General features: G+C 52.4%; 1 protein-coding gene across 3 annotated transcripts in view; it reads left to right on the top strand.

The window, feature by feature from the left end:
- The first annotated feature begins 3,374 nt into the window (after positions 1 to 3,374).
- Foxn1 (forkhead box N1) overlaps positions 3,375 to 14,263 on the top strand; it is a 29,187-nt gene continuing 18,298 nt past the window's right edge. For 2 of the 3 annotated variants that reach the window (XM_021213481.1, XM_021213480.1), the window contains exon 1: positions 3,445 to 3,558. The gene's annotated coding sequence lies outside the window, so the exon portion shown is untranslated. Of the gene's footprint in view, positions 3,559 to 14,263 lie in introns of all 3 variants that reach the window. The other variant, XM_021213483.1, reaches the window with a different exon arrangement.

Below are 14,263 nucleotides of genomic sequence, written 5' to 3'. Positions count from 1 at the left end.
TTCAGGTGTGCAACTCCACACATGACCGGCATTTCCTAGTTTGTTTTCATTTACATGGAAATTATTTTGACTCTTATAGACCTAACTGCTGTTCAACTACCCAATGAAACTCACTTGTCACCTCCAGCAGTCTTTCCTCCGATTCTCTTTGATTTCTTTTTCTTTGTTTGTTTTGTTTTGTTTTGTTTTGTTTTGTTTTGTGTGTGTGTGTGTGTGTGTGTGTGTGTGTTGTGTTTTGTTTTGTTTGTTTTTATTTTTGTTTTTCAAGGCAGGGTTTTTTCTCCATAGCCCCGACTGTCCTGGGACTCATACTGTAGACCAGGCTGGCTTCAAATTCTCAGAGATCCCCCTGCCTCTGCCTCCTGAGTGCTGGGATTGAAGGCCACCACCACCCAACCCTCTTCAATTTCTTAAACATCTGCATCATTTGCAAAATGTATATCCTTTCTTCTTTCACTTATGCCTGATAAATAATTTCTCTGTCACTGGTGAAATGAGCCAATTCAAGACAGATTAGATTAGATTAGATTAGATGCAAGTTTATTGAGACGCTGCTTTTGGGTGAATTCATTAGCCCCAAGGACTGAGGGCAGGGAAGTCACCATGGGCAGGGGTGGGAGGGAGGAGAGAGAGAAAACGGGTGCACATGTAGAGAGGGAAGGAGGAGAGAGGGAGAAGGAGCAGGGAGACCAAAATGTCTGGATTATGTAGGGAGGAGCCTCTCGGGGAGGGGCACCCAGCCGCTGGGCTGGAGAGTTCAGGGTTGGAGTGGGTATACCAGGTAGGGACTGAGGGATGCTGGGAGAACCTGGTGGCCAGGCCTGCTTTGATATGTGAAATATGTACCTCAGTTTCTTGTCCCAGGTCCACAACCAAATAATACCTTTCTCTATATCCCTTCTTTCCTTTTTCTTTCCCCCCCTGAGACTGGCTGTCCTGGAACTCTGTACCATGCCGGCCTCACAGACATCTGCCTGCCTCTGTCTCCCGAGTGCCGAGATCAAAGGGCGTGCTACCATCACCTGGCTTTTCTCCCTCTGATCTGAACAAAACTCTTTAGATTTAGTTATTTACTCGGGGGAGGGAAGGGGCCCTCACGCCACGACAGATGTGTGCAAGTCAGAAGACAGCTTGCAGGAGCTAGTTATAGCTCCTTTCACAATGCAGGTTCCAGGGACTGAGTGCAAGTAATTTGGTCTTGGCCTTTCCTGGCTTTCTTTTTTGGGGGGTTTCCTGGCTCACTGTGCCTAAAATATCTATACAGAAATGTGAGTCTAGAAATGACAATCAGTCCTGGATACATCAGACAGAGCAACAATTCCCAAACACGCAAGACAGTCCAGACGCCGCCGCTTCTCTGTAAAAGCCCACTTGGTATTAGTTGTATGGTGATGGGGCTTCCCTTAGAACATTTCCCCTCGAAGAAAGGCTACTACTCATCAGTCCTGGAGAACAGTGAACTGACTCGGATTCCCCAGCCTAACTCCAAAACCCAAATCCTCTTGCCAAGCTGTGCACGCATGCCTGCGCTGTCCCCCCACACCCCCCAGGACTTCGTATAAGGAAGGGAGATACATATTTATTGACCATCAGTTCCCACCAAGGGTTGTGCTGGGAACCAGGAACATGAGCGTTCTTAACCCTTCCAACAGCGCCGTAGAATGGTTTCCTGAGACGAGGATCAAGGCCAGGTGCAGAGGATCACACAGCTAACCATTGTGTACAGATATGTCCACTGAGCCCCATGTGGTGGAGCCTGGGCCTGTAACTCCACAGCTCAGGAAGCTGAGGCAGGAGGATTCTGTCTTAAGACCAACACATCTCCAAATGTTGCCCCCCTCCCTCTGTGTGTGCGGGGGGGGGGGGGTTGGTGTTCATGCTTGTTCATGGGTGCACTCACCTGTGCATTTGTGTGTAAGGGCCAAAGGTCAATGCTATCGGTCTTCCTCATTCAGTCTCCACCTTACTTTTTGAGGAAGGGCATCTCACTGAACCTAGAACTTGCCATTTTGGCTAACCCACTGCCTGGGGATCCTCCATCTTCCCCAGGTTATGGGTGTGTCCTGCCAGGCCTGGTTCTTACATGGGTGCTGGGGACCCAAGCTCAGGGTCTCCTGCCTCCACCTCACCCACTGAGCCGTCTCCCTGGCCCAAGATGTCTTCAAGTGTTTCCAGCCCATTCCATGCTTGTTCTGTAAGACCTGACCCATCCTCCAGCCATAACCCTACTGTGTACTTAGAGGGACATGCTGTGTATGGGGAAAGGAGGTCTGCTGCACTCTGGGCTGGAGGCTGTGTCCCAGGCCCCACCAGACAGGAGTTTTATCATATCAGTCCTTAGCTCCAGGAAGAGGTACAGGTAGGCAGAGAGGAGGAGGGGGAGGAAGGAGGGGGAGGAGGAAGAAGAGGAGGAGGAGATCGGGGGAGGGAAGGAGGGAGGGAGAGGATGGGGACATGAAACAGCAATGGGACCAAAAGTCTGTGGAGGAGCAAGGACAGGCCCCAGGCCTATTCAGGTAAGACTCAGGGTAGCCACTTCCTAGACCTGCTGCGCCCTGCACCCCAACTGTGGATGCTGAGGGGCTGGGGACCAACAGCCACTCAGACGTTTCCATTCTTGAGATCATGAAGAGTGACTGAGGGGATGATGATATAGAACTAAGCATCCTCCATCTCCACCCACACCCATACACGGGGCAGGATGACCCAGAGTGGAGGAGACACACGGCTAGAAACTCAATGACACCGTAGCGAGGAGACACAGGCCTGAGTACAGGGACAAGAGCCACAGATGCAGACATTAGAGAAGACATAGACACAAACAGACAAATCCCTGCGAGGACCTGTGGAGAAGCGAGCATGCCCACAGACACGGGAGGGAAGTCACACAGAAGGTCAGATAATATGTCATGAGATGAGCCAACCCTGTGGACATCTCCCAGAAATCACTGGATCTTTGCAGGGGTGGGGGTGGGGCGGGGAGGAGTCTCAGTCACTGCTGGTCCACACTATACCTGAGAGGGCTCAGTGCTGCAACCATGTGCTGCTTCCCAGAACCCCCTTACTAGCTCCGTGAACACACATGTGGCGACTGGGCTCTCCTGACACACAGGTACATGTCCCAACAGGCCTGGGCCCCACCCATGGGGGCTGACATCTCTGTTCTGGGGTGCAGGTGGGGGCCGCAGAGCCACCCCTTCCCCCGCAAGCCACAGGCCATGCCCGCTGGCAGGGACTGGGGGCCCAGGCTGGCACAGGAGGGGAGGGCTGGGGAGGGGGGCCGGGCGCGGCCAGGGCGGGCACAGGAGCCTGTACCTGTCAAACAAGAGCCAAGGCGCAAACTAGCTTCTTAGTCACCTTTCTCTTCTCCCCGTTTTTGGCAGCAACCCCTCGGGGCAAGGGGAAGCTGATATCATAATTATTGGCTCACCCAGCAGCTGCCTCCCCTCACCTGATGTCAGCCCAGACCCAGGACAATCAGGCTGACGGACTGACAGACGGTCGGAGCTCCTGGCCCCCCAGACCCAGGCCCCCACGCCGACCTGCTTCACTGAGCAGGTAAGAGGAGACCTGACCTAAGTCAACCGTGGAGGCCAACAGGGGAGGGGGCTTGGTTTTTTAATGGGCCCTAGGAGGCACTGGGTGCTTCTCAGCATCTCAGGATCAGGGTGAGTACCTGGAAGCTGAGGAGACCCCTCCTCCACGCTCCTCTCTCTTTCCTGGCCCAGGCCTTCCGACTTTGATCCTTCTTACTGTAATGTAGGACTCTGTTTTGCTGTACATGGTGGCTCTGTGTGGTAGGTCTGTATGGTGGCTCTGTGTGGTGGCACCCACCTTGCATTGGGAGGCAATTATGACTCCAGATGGACAGTTAGATAGACAGACAGGCAGATTCCCTGCCGAGGACGGAGTGGCTGGCTGGCTGGAAAGTCGGGTACTCCCCCAGCTCTGGCAACTTGTCCCATCTCTCTGGAATACCTGGGCTGGGGTCTGCATGACCCAGATTCCATGGGGGAGGCTTGGCGTGCAGAAAGGAGAACAGTGCACCTTGTGCAGAAGCGAACAGGCGGCAACAGGTGCTGCGGCTAGGAGCCGATGCCGAGCCGGAGGCACACCTCTCTGATTGCCGGGGATGTTTCTCTTCTTTTAAGATCTCTACAGTAGAGAGGAGTGGCCAGCAGACCTGAGACGGGCAGCGAGTTCACAGACCCTGACCCCCACCCCAACGTAGAATTGGGAAATCTACCCACCAGAAACCCCTTTCGCTACTGAGGTTACCTACCCACACTCCCATACCTGACCAGGCAAAATTCTGGAATTTGCTATGGAGCCCCCCCAACCCCCGCCTTCAGCATCCAAAGAAGCGTGTTCGGTTAAAGCTAGAGTTATAAGTGGGCGTGTTTGCCTCTTCGCTCCGTACCTACAAGTGCAGGGGACATGTCTGGGTATGTGCAGTGGCAGGGTACAGCTGCTCAGAAAGAAAGGACCAGATGGAGAAGATGCCTCCCCTCGGGGACACCATCTCATGCCCTCTGTTCCCTGCCCCTGAGCCGGGTGGCTCCTACAGCAGATAGAGTGTGGTCCTCTCTGTGTTTTAAACCACTCAGGAGGAGCTTCAATGAGTTCCTGCATAGCTTTTTAGAAGTCATAACTTCTGTAGCGTCTACCTCTAGCTTCTCCACTTCCTTCTCTTTCTTCAACTGATGAAGCCCAGTTCCCCTGCACTGATGGATGAGCACAGGGTAGAGAGAGTGGCAGTGAACTCCAGCCGTATCCCCACTGGGCTTTGGCAAGAGCTTTTTTTTTCCCCATCCTGACCTACAGAACAGGACAAGATGCTAGTAGCAGAATAGCATCCCAGCTGATACAGGCAGGATGGCCCACGGTGCCTGGCTCCTCTCTCTTGTGGCTCTGTGAGGGGCTAAGACAGAGCTGAGCTGGGTCCAGGGGAAGAACAGAGGGTCCAAGTGCTGCCCTGGGTTGAGGATCCTCTAGGGTGAGGATGCTGTGGGGGGTGGCACTTGCCCTCCCAGCTCTCCACCCGGCCCCGCCCGGGCAGCCTATGCCGAGCTCAGCTCTGGGCTGCAAGGCCTGCCGAGACACGCTGCACCCCCAGGCCTCTCACCTCACTCCGGGCCAGGAACCTGTTCTCCCGGGAATGCTGGGGAGTTCTCAGAGGACTTCAGTTCCCAGGGGTTTAGGGAGACCAGAAATCCTCTGGACCAGTGAGTGAGCCATGGAAAAGCAAGAAAATGGAAAGACTGGGGGTGGGGGGGGTCATGAGGGCCCATTGCTCTCTTCATCTGGGTCACGCACAGATCCCACACTTCTCCCAGCTGACAGCTTTTATTGTCCTTCGTGAGAATGAAGCCTTGGGACAGTTAAAGACAAAAGAAAAAGCCCCTCGTAGCGCATGCTCTCTGCCACATGCCGTCGTTTGGCCCCCATGGAAAGTCCCTTCTGCCCTCTAAGAAAATGACGGGGCATCATCCCAGTTGGACCCAACAGCTCCCACCCAGGGAGTCTTTCCCCCTCAAGCTTACGGTGAGCCTGGTCTTCACGGACCAGCAGAACCCCCCACTACCTGCCCTGCGTCTGCACACATAGCTTGAGACTGTTCCTCAGACATAAACGTCCTGGGGACTTCTCAGCCTGCCGCCCCATCATTCTCTCCAGCACCATATTCTGACAAGACTGGGGGCCACCTCTCCATCTATTTTTTTTTGAGACATGATCTCCCTATCTAGCCCGAGCTACCCTGGGACCCTCAGCCTTCTGGGTGCTGAAATTAAAGGTGTGCAATACCCGACTCACCTTATGGGCCACTTCTGGTTCCGCCTACCAAAGGGACAGAGAGGATAAAGGGCAGAGGCCATCATCCCTGTTGCAGCCTGCCAGGCTTCCACAATGAGAGCCTGGTGACTTCGGGGAGATAGCTTGGCATTTTAAAATGAGTTGTTTCATGCAGCGCATGTAACCCCAGAAGGCAGTTTCCTGGGGAGGGCAGGCCAGCACTGATCTGGGATGCATTGTCCAGCAACACACTCAGTGCAGGGGAAAGACTTGCTGGGCTCTGAGAGACTTCGTCTCCAAAGTGCCCATCCAGTGACCCTCCAGTAAGAAGATGCACTCCTATCCCTTCCAGCTTGCCTTGGTCCCTGCCTCCTTTTGCATCCCTAGCCCTAAACCTATTTCCCTTTAGCAGCCCTCTGCATGTATCTCGGATTTGACTTGAGCTGGAGCTTCTGTTGTGTGGGTCTCCTGTGTCCTGAGATTACAGGTGCATCGATGACACCTGGCCCTCCCTTATCTCACTTGCAGCCTCAGCTTAGACCTGCTTCCTTTCCACCTTTTTCTCCTTATCCTCAACTTTACCAAAGTCTGTACAATCCCATCTTCCTGCCCCCCCAACTTCCTCTCCTTATTTCTTACTTGACTCCCCCACTCCTCCCACCATCCCTCCCAGCCCTATGACCCCATCAGCACCCTCACAGGATGGACATCCCTGTGTACCGTCAGAGAATCCAGAACCTCCCTCAGTGTTCCCCTAATTTAGTCTCTGAACTGAGGAGCCCAGAGCCATGTCCCAAGGACAGATGAATTGTACAGGACCATCCCTACAGAAGCTCTCAGCCTCCTGATCCCATATGGGCCCAGCTTTTTAAGCTGGCTGTCAGCAGACAGTAAAATGGAGTCCGGCTGGAGCATAGTTTGTTGGGAATTTCTGTGCTTTATACGTTTGAGGTCCTGGATGCCAGCCTCAGCTCCCCAAATGAAAACTGAAACCGTCTAGGTGAGTTCAGATACAAGCTGAGTGTCTGGTGCTGCGGCAGTGTGGTAAGCAAGGGGGGGGGGGGCGGAGGGATGACTGACAGATCCCATCAGACATGGCTAGGCCAAGGCAGGAAGATGGACAGCAGCTGAAGCAGAGCCGGCTGGGTTCTTTCGGAATGACTGCCACTGCCATGAGTATCCCCCAGTCTCTACCCCGCCTGTGGCTCTTGCTTAGTCAGCTCAGATTAATGGGACTGGGGAAAGAATTAGCTGAATCGTGATCTCTCAGGGGAACTAGAACCTGCAGTGAGTCACAGCAAAGGGAACCTGAGCTCTCAGAGAGATTCTGGAGGCTCCCTGGGTGTGTGGGGGAGGGCAGGGGGGTTATTCCTCAAGACTTCTCTGAGATGCTACCTAGAGCCTGCTTGCTGGGAGGCGCAGCCCTGGCTCTCTACCCCAAATCTGCAGAATGATAATGTGGTTAGCCAGCTACCAACCTGCCCTCAAAAACCCTCCAAGGGCCTCAGCACTCTCGCATCCTGAAACCACTATTTGTGACAAACTGCAGCCCGCCTAGCACCAACACATAGTCGGCTTACTTGGCACCATCACACAGTCAGTATACACACAGATGGCAGAACAGGGCGTGGCCCTGGAACCGGATTGCCTGCAGACAGATGGAAGTCCCACCTACACTTGTAAATTCCACAGCCATGTCCCAGGCTGTAGCAACCTATCAGGTTCAGCGCCATAGGATGTGAACAGGATGAACACACACACACACACACACACACACACACACACCACTGTGATGTGAAGACCAGTTATCACACTTGTCAACTCTCCCTCTGCACACAGCCAGAAGAACTATATCAATGTTCAGTCAGTGGTAGTCTGTATCCTGACCTTCTATAGAAGGGGTCCTAGAGTCTACCCTGGGCGCCCACAGATCAAGTGACTTAGAGAGGTATCTCTTGTAATCCCAGCAGTGAGCAGACTGAGGCAGGAGGATTGCTGAGTTTGAAGCCACCATGGGTAGTTCAAGCTACATAGCGAGTTTGAAGTCAACCTGGAATCCATGATGAGACTCTGTCTAAAAGAAACAAGAAAAACAAACAAACAAATAAAAAGAACAGTCAGGTAGTGGTGGCGCATGCCTTTAATCCCAGAACTCAGGGAGCAGAGGCAGGCGGATCTCTGTGAGTTCAAGGTTACCCTGAGCTACAGAGTGAGTTCCAGGACAGACAAGGATACACAGTGAAACCCTGTCTCAGAAAACAAAACAAAACACCAATAACCAAAAAGAAAAAGAAAGAGAAGAGAAAAGAGAGAGAACCTGAACGTTGATGGGTATTTCTATGCCTATATGCAACATGCTTAGAGTGTGGGGCGTTGGGAGAGGAAATTTGGGGTGATGGAAAAGCCAGAAGGATGTAGAGTGTCAAGGAAGAAAGGTGGAGCCAAGGAGCAGAGCCACTCAGGAAGTCCCCCCAAGTCTCTCACTTCTCCAAGGGCATGCTGGGATCTCAGAGCCAGCTCACCATGACCAACATCTGGAAGAGGGAGTGGTGTGTACCACACACCTGCCTAGGAAATCATCCTTCGCCTGGCATGGCAGCGAAAGTCTCTAATCCCAGCTACTCAGGAGGCTGAGGCAGGCAGTAAGATGTCCAAGGCCTGCCTGAATGCTCAAAGCCAAGCTTAAGCAATTTAGTGATGCGACCTTGTTTCAAGGTTTTGTTTGTTTGTTTGTTTGTTTGTTTAATTTTTTAAAAAGAAGAGCTGTGTCTAAAGCTCATTGGTAAAGCACTTGCCAGGCACAGGCAAGATCGATGTTCAGTCCTAGCCCCACAAAAACAAACAAAGCCATCTGTCTCCTTGGTTGGCTTCAGTTGCCCTCTCTGTCACACAGGCTTTGGATGGGAGCGTCTTCCAGTGTGGTCCATGCTTGGAGCCAATGGCTGCCCTGCCTGCCCTTTGCTTGGACACAGGGCAGGAAATGCACCAGCTTGCGTCCATCTTGTGCTGAATCAGGGTTATTAGCAGTGGTGGCAGAATTAATACCCCTAATAATAGATTGGTGGTAATGAGCAGTGCTGGTAATAATATGTACAGAGAGAGGCCTCTGACCAAGGGACAGTGGCATCCTGAGCCACCTGAGGCCCCTACTAAGGTGAGCAGGCAAAGGGTGACTGGTATACCGGCACTTCTATAGGGATCATAGGAGGTTCTCATGCAGTGCCACACTCCCTAGGATCCCGGGGGACGACAAGGCAGAATGTTGGCTCCCTCCTTGGAATGGTTCTCACCTGCTCCGGAGGACAGGACAGCAGGGGATGAGTGCAAGGGCAGAATGAAGTCACTATTTCACAGAGGAGGAAGAAAGCTTCGTCCTAGTCACTAGCCCATGCTGATGACAGAGCCAGGAGACCGTCCTCCTGTAGTGCCCAAGAGGGAAAGAGGGACTCTGTAGGAAGTGGGAGACTCCAAGCTTGAAACCTTCAGGAGAGAACCCAGGTTAGGGGAGGAAATGACAGAAGTTCCCATCACCCTGACGGATTTACAGATCAAATCCTCAGCTGCCAGCTACTGGCATCGCCAATTGGCCTGGCACCTGATTTTAGGGGTTGTGAGAGGAGGCTCGGTTCCAAATGATGTCATTGTGGGGTGGGGTTTCTTGGCCTCTAATGGGCTCTCAGAAGCTAGCAGCTTCTTCTGCCCCTCACCCTGTCCTCCTTCGCATCTCTTCAGCAGATGTGGGTCGCCTCAGGAAGGATGAAGGTGATAAACTCTCCTGGCCCTTCAGGCCTTCCCTCACCTGCTTCTCCCATCTCTGACCATGGCAAAGCAGTCTGAGGGTTTGAGGGAAAATTCTGCTCTGGACAGCAGTGACTAAGCCTCAGATCCCTGTTCTCTGTGAGATGCATCCGGAGGGTTACACAGGTGCCCCCCACCCCATCTCTCCATTCACATCCTAATGTTTCCTCTTAGATTATGATGGTTGTCACTGCTGGTTTTCTGAGTCAGGGTTTCTCTGTGTAGCCCTGGCTGTCCTGGAACTCACTCTGTAGACCAGGCTGGCCTCGAACTCAGGGATCCTCCTGAGTGCTGGGATTAAAGGCCACCAACCACTGCCTGTCCTTTTTTCTGCTTTCCTTGTGTGTGTGTGTGTGTGTGTGTGTGTGTGAGAGAGAGAGAGAGAGAGAGAGAGAGAGAGAGAGAGAGACAGAGAGAGCATGTGTGTGTGAGTGTGTGTGTGAGAGAGAGAGAGAGAGAGAGAGAGAGAGAGAGAGAGAGAGAGAGAGAGAGAGAGAGATGGGGTCTCACAAATACCCAGGCTGACTTTAAATTTGTGACTCTCCTCCCTCCTCCTCCTGAGTACTAAGATTACACACTGTCAACCCAACTAGGAAATAGTTCTGTCTTCAAATTCTTTGTCAGTCTGTCCCTACTGCTCGGGGCTTCAAAATTCCCCTGGAAAGGTGGAGCTGGGGGCTTTTCCCTCTCTGGCTATCCAAAGGTGTCATGTTCGTGAATATGAGAATGCCTGCCAATCTTGAAGGGGAAGCCACCTTGCTCCTAGACACAAGATCTCAGGGTAGGCTCCTGGTCTCGGAGCAGGGGCGCCAGCAGAGGCAGGTAGGCAGAAGGGAGGAAAAGGCAGGTCATAAATGGCTCCCAAGAAGAAATGCAAACGTTACTGTGGGTGAGGGCCGTGGAGTAGACATGAGAGGTCTCTAAGGAGGGAGAGTCTGGGAGGACCAATCTCTTAAACTTGGTGGCTGTGGTAAGGGAGAAAGAAGACCCAAAACAATCCCAGGAGTAGATGGTCGCTTTGAGGACCAGCATTTATTGTTTCTTTAAAATCTCTTTCTGACCATTTACAAGACAGGCATCCATAGGTATGTCAAAGACATCCACCCATCCACCTGTCTATCCATGGGCTATCTGTTTGTCTGTAAGTCACCCATCTATCTCTTCATCCATCCATCTTCCATCCATCCATCCACCTGTCTATCCATCCACCTGTCTAGAGAGGTCAGGGCTACTGGGAAGGGCCTGTGGTCCTGTGGCATTTATGGGGCATGTGACTTACCTGCTTGGCCTGGGGAGGCAGTCCCACCCCTGCCCTGGGGCAGGGGGCCGGTCCTGGCATGTGGGCGTATTTATACCTGGACGGAAGCTCCCCTGAAGCTGAAAGCTGCATGACTCCCCAAAGCCGGGATGGTGTCCACGGCCCAGAGCCCACTGTAAGTGTTTAGACATGGCTGCGTTGGGGGTCAGGACGGGGGTGGGGGTGGAAGAAGAGGGGGAGGGGCTGGGGTGTCCTGCCCAGAGTTGGTAAAGATTATGGAAGAGAGGCATGCTAGGCAGATGTTTGTGAAAAAAGAGGAGGCTGCCAGCATCAGACATTCTCAGCAAAGCTGGGACCTTCCATGGAGACGGGATGAGCCTATTTCCCTTAGCTAGTGGGGAGTGGTCATTGGCACATAAGGCAAGATTATAAGAATTAAGAACAAATATCTAGGAAAATTTCCAGGTCACCCCGGGCAGAGAAGGTAGCTCAGGTGTTTTTTTCAGGATGCACTTTCGAAGGATGCTTTCTGAGCATCCTGCTTGAAGAGTCTGGGGCAATGACAGGGATCTTTATAAAAGACCTGACCGAGATTGGAACCACCTGGCTGCAGGTGTGAATAGCTCAAGGGATGTTGCAAGGGGGATATGACTGCTTTTCTTACTACAGTGTGTGTGTGTGTGTGTGTGTGTGTACATGTGCATGCATGCCACAGCAAGAATGTGGAGGCCAGGGGAGAAAATGCTGTAGTTTGTCCTCTCAAGCCACCATGTGGGTCCTAGGAATCAAACTCAGGTTGTGAGGGTTGAAGGTGGTTAAACCATCCCACCTGCCTCTGGCTGCTTTTCATCCATCACTCTTTACAAACCCAGGCAGCATCCAGAGCCAGAGAGTCTAGAGGACTCTGCCTTCAGGACCCCAGATTGGTAGGAAGAAACCTGCTAGAAACCCCATCTTCTTGACACTCCTAGACTCCCAGAATCCTGAGAGGTGTGAGCCTCAGGCATAGTCCCCAGGTCTTTCGCTGCCACCCCCAACAAGGGTAATTAGGGACCTGCTCCAGGGAACCCCTCCCAGCAGCCAGGCAGGTGGAGCCTCGGGTGGGGCTGCAGGCGAACACTGGGCACAGCCCCACCCCTCGTAAAACAAGCTGCCACAGCCAGCAACAGAAACCATTAAGGTGGAACTGAGCCGGCTCCGCCTGCTCATAAAGAACGGGCAGGAGGGCGCCGACAGGTGTGGGGCGGGGGGGAGTGTGTGTGTGTGTGTGTGTGTGTGTGTGTGTGCAGAACCGATTCTGAGTGTTCTTGACCAGGCAGAAGTGTGTGACTGGCCTCTGTGACTCAGCTGCCAGTAGGGGCTCCATGGATAGACCCTCCCAGGGAAACCTCCACCTTGCCGAGGCGGGGCTGTGTGGTATAGTGGTTAAGGAGAGATTAGCTTTGAAGCCTGGGTCTGAATGGGGAGCACAGTTTACTAGCTGGGGGACTTGGGCGAGTCAGGTTAATCTCTCTGAGCCTCAGTTTCCTGATCCATAAAAAGGGGTGACAGTGCAGTGCCTCCCTCCTGGGACATAACCAGAATCCCTGGTGCAAGCCTGACAGACCACTCCATAGACTGCATACACGTCCATAGGACCAACATCAGTATCTTAAGAGTCAAATGGTCCCTGGGTTTCATTTTGCCTATGGAAGAACTAAAATGCAGATGAGGCCACAAATCCAGCAAATTAGGTGTTCCCCACCCCCACCCCCGGGACCCACCCTTAAACAGCCCCTTCTGCCTGAGCGCCGAGAAGACAGTCTCTAGGAGGCAGAGGTACCAATGGCTGAAGGCAGTGTAGGGCTGACTGTTGCAGGAAGGGTACAAGGTGAGGGTGCCAGTGTCTGGGGACATGGGGACATGGGGCAGCCACCCAGCAATGGCTACCACTGACTCGTCACCCCTCCAGTTCTCACTGTCTAGAGGGGCCTCCTCCCAACCTCCCTCCTCAGGCCAGAAGGCCCTTTCTCTCTCCCTTTGATTCGGGGCCCAACTCGTCTATTTTCTTTGTCCCCAAACTTTCCTCCCCCTCTCCAAGAATCATGGAAGGAAAGTTTGCCCAGGACGACCAGACCCTGAGAGGGTCTTCGACATGTCTTGCTAAAGTTGTAGCTCTAGATAAGAGTGTCTGGAGCTCTTGGGATACAAGAGGGGACTTTTCATTCTCTCTGTGTGGTCCTAGGCACGCTTCTTCTCTCTTGGCCTCCTCCCCCCACCCCCTGTGAGAAACAGAGTGAACATCATTGCTTCTCTCCCTGCAGTGTGTTGGTAAATTTTCATCAAATATCAGCTATCAGAAAGGAGAGGGAAAATTCTGATTTAGTTTTATGTTGATTTGGTTTTACTTTTTTTAAGACAGGGTCTCACTATTCAGCCTTAGCTATCCTGGAACTCACTGTGTAGACCAGGCTGGCCTTGAATTCACAGAGATCCACCTGCTTCTTCCTCCCCTGTGCTGGGGTTAAAGGTGTGTGCCAACACATCAGGCAGCATTCTGGTTGATAATGTGTGAAATTTTGCATGGGTAGCTATGTAGCTATGGCCAATTTGCCTTTATTTTGCTGAATGTGGAATTGGAAGTGATGGATTCAGTTTGCTCCCTAAAGCTCTGGCTCCAGTATGCTATGTTCACTGTCCATGGGGACAGAGGAAGGAAGAGATAATGAAGATAAAAACATGCAATGTGGACTTCTGAGTGCTCCAATGATGCGGGTCTATGATGATTATGGTCTTACAGTAGAAGAGAACTTGATCCACATCTTCCTCCATAATCTCCTGTCCAGGAAGGAGAGACATACAGTGGGCAGATGTCAGTTCTTAGTGGTGGTATATGTGCTCTGGACTGGCTCCAGAGTTTCTGGATTTGGGATAAGGGGAGAAGAGAAAGGAGATGAGAAGTCAGTTTGCTGACAATGGTGCACAGGCAATACATTGTGTTCTATGAAACCAGATGAGGTGGGCTCAAGGTTTGACAACAAAAGGTTCCTTCTAAGTTCATAGGCCACTATCAGGACATTGGAGCCAGCATGGATGCTTCCTGGGGGAGCCAAAGCAGTAGGGACACCCTATCCATTCCATTTCAGGAAATTGAAGTTTCTGCAGCCACTGGCTCTACTGCAGGGGAATGAACAAAATGGCCTCAGAGGCCCGAGTCAAGAGGAAGTTCAGTTTCTATCGGTAGAGGAAGCTGGTGTCAGGGAGATGGGTGGGAGTGGGGGTGGGGAGACAGGAAAGGGCAAGAAAAGGTGGTTCCCTCCCCCACACCAGAGCCCATGCCTTAAATTAACTCTGTCCCACTGCTAATTATTAATAATAGCTATCATTTATTGAGTATGTACTGTGAGGTAAGCTATTTACAAGCAATATTTCATC

Source organism: Mus pahari, chromosome 14 (assembly GCF_900095145.1).
Source record: "Mus pahari chromosome 14, PAHARI_EIJ_v1.1, whole genome shotgun sequence".
Lineage (NCBI taxonomy): Eukaryota > Metazoa > Chordata > Mammalia > Rodentia > Muridae > Mus > Mus pahari.
This window is presented reverse-complemented; position numbering and strand designations above follow the sequence as displayed.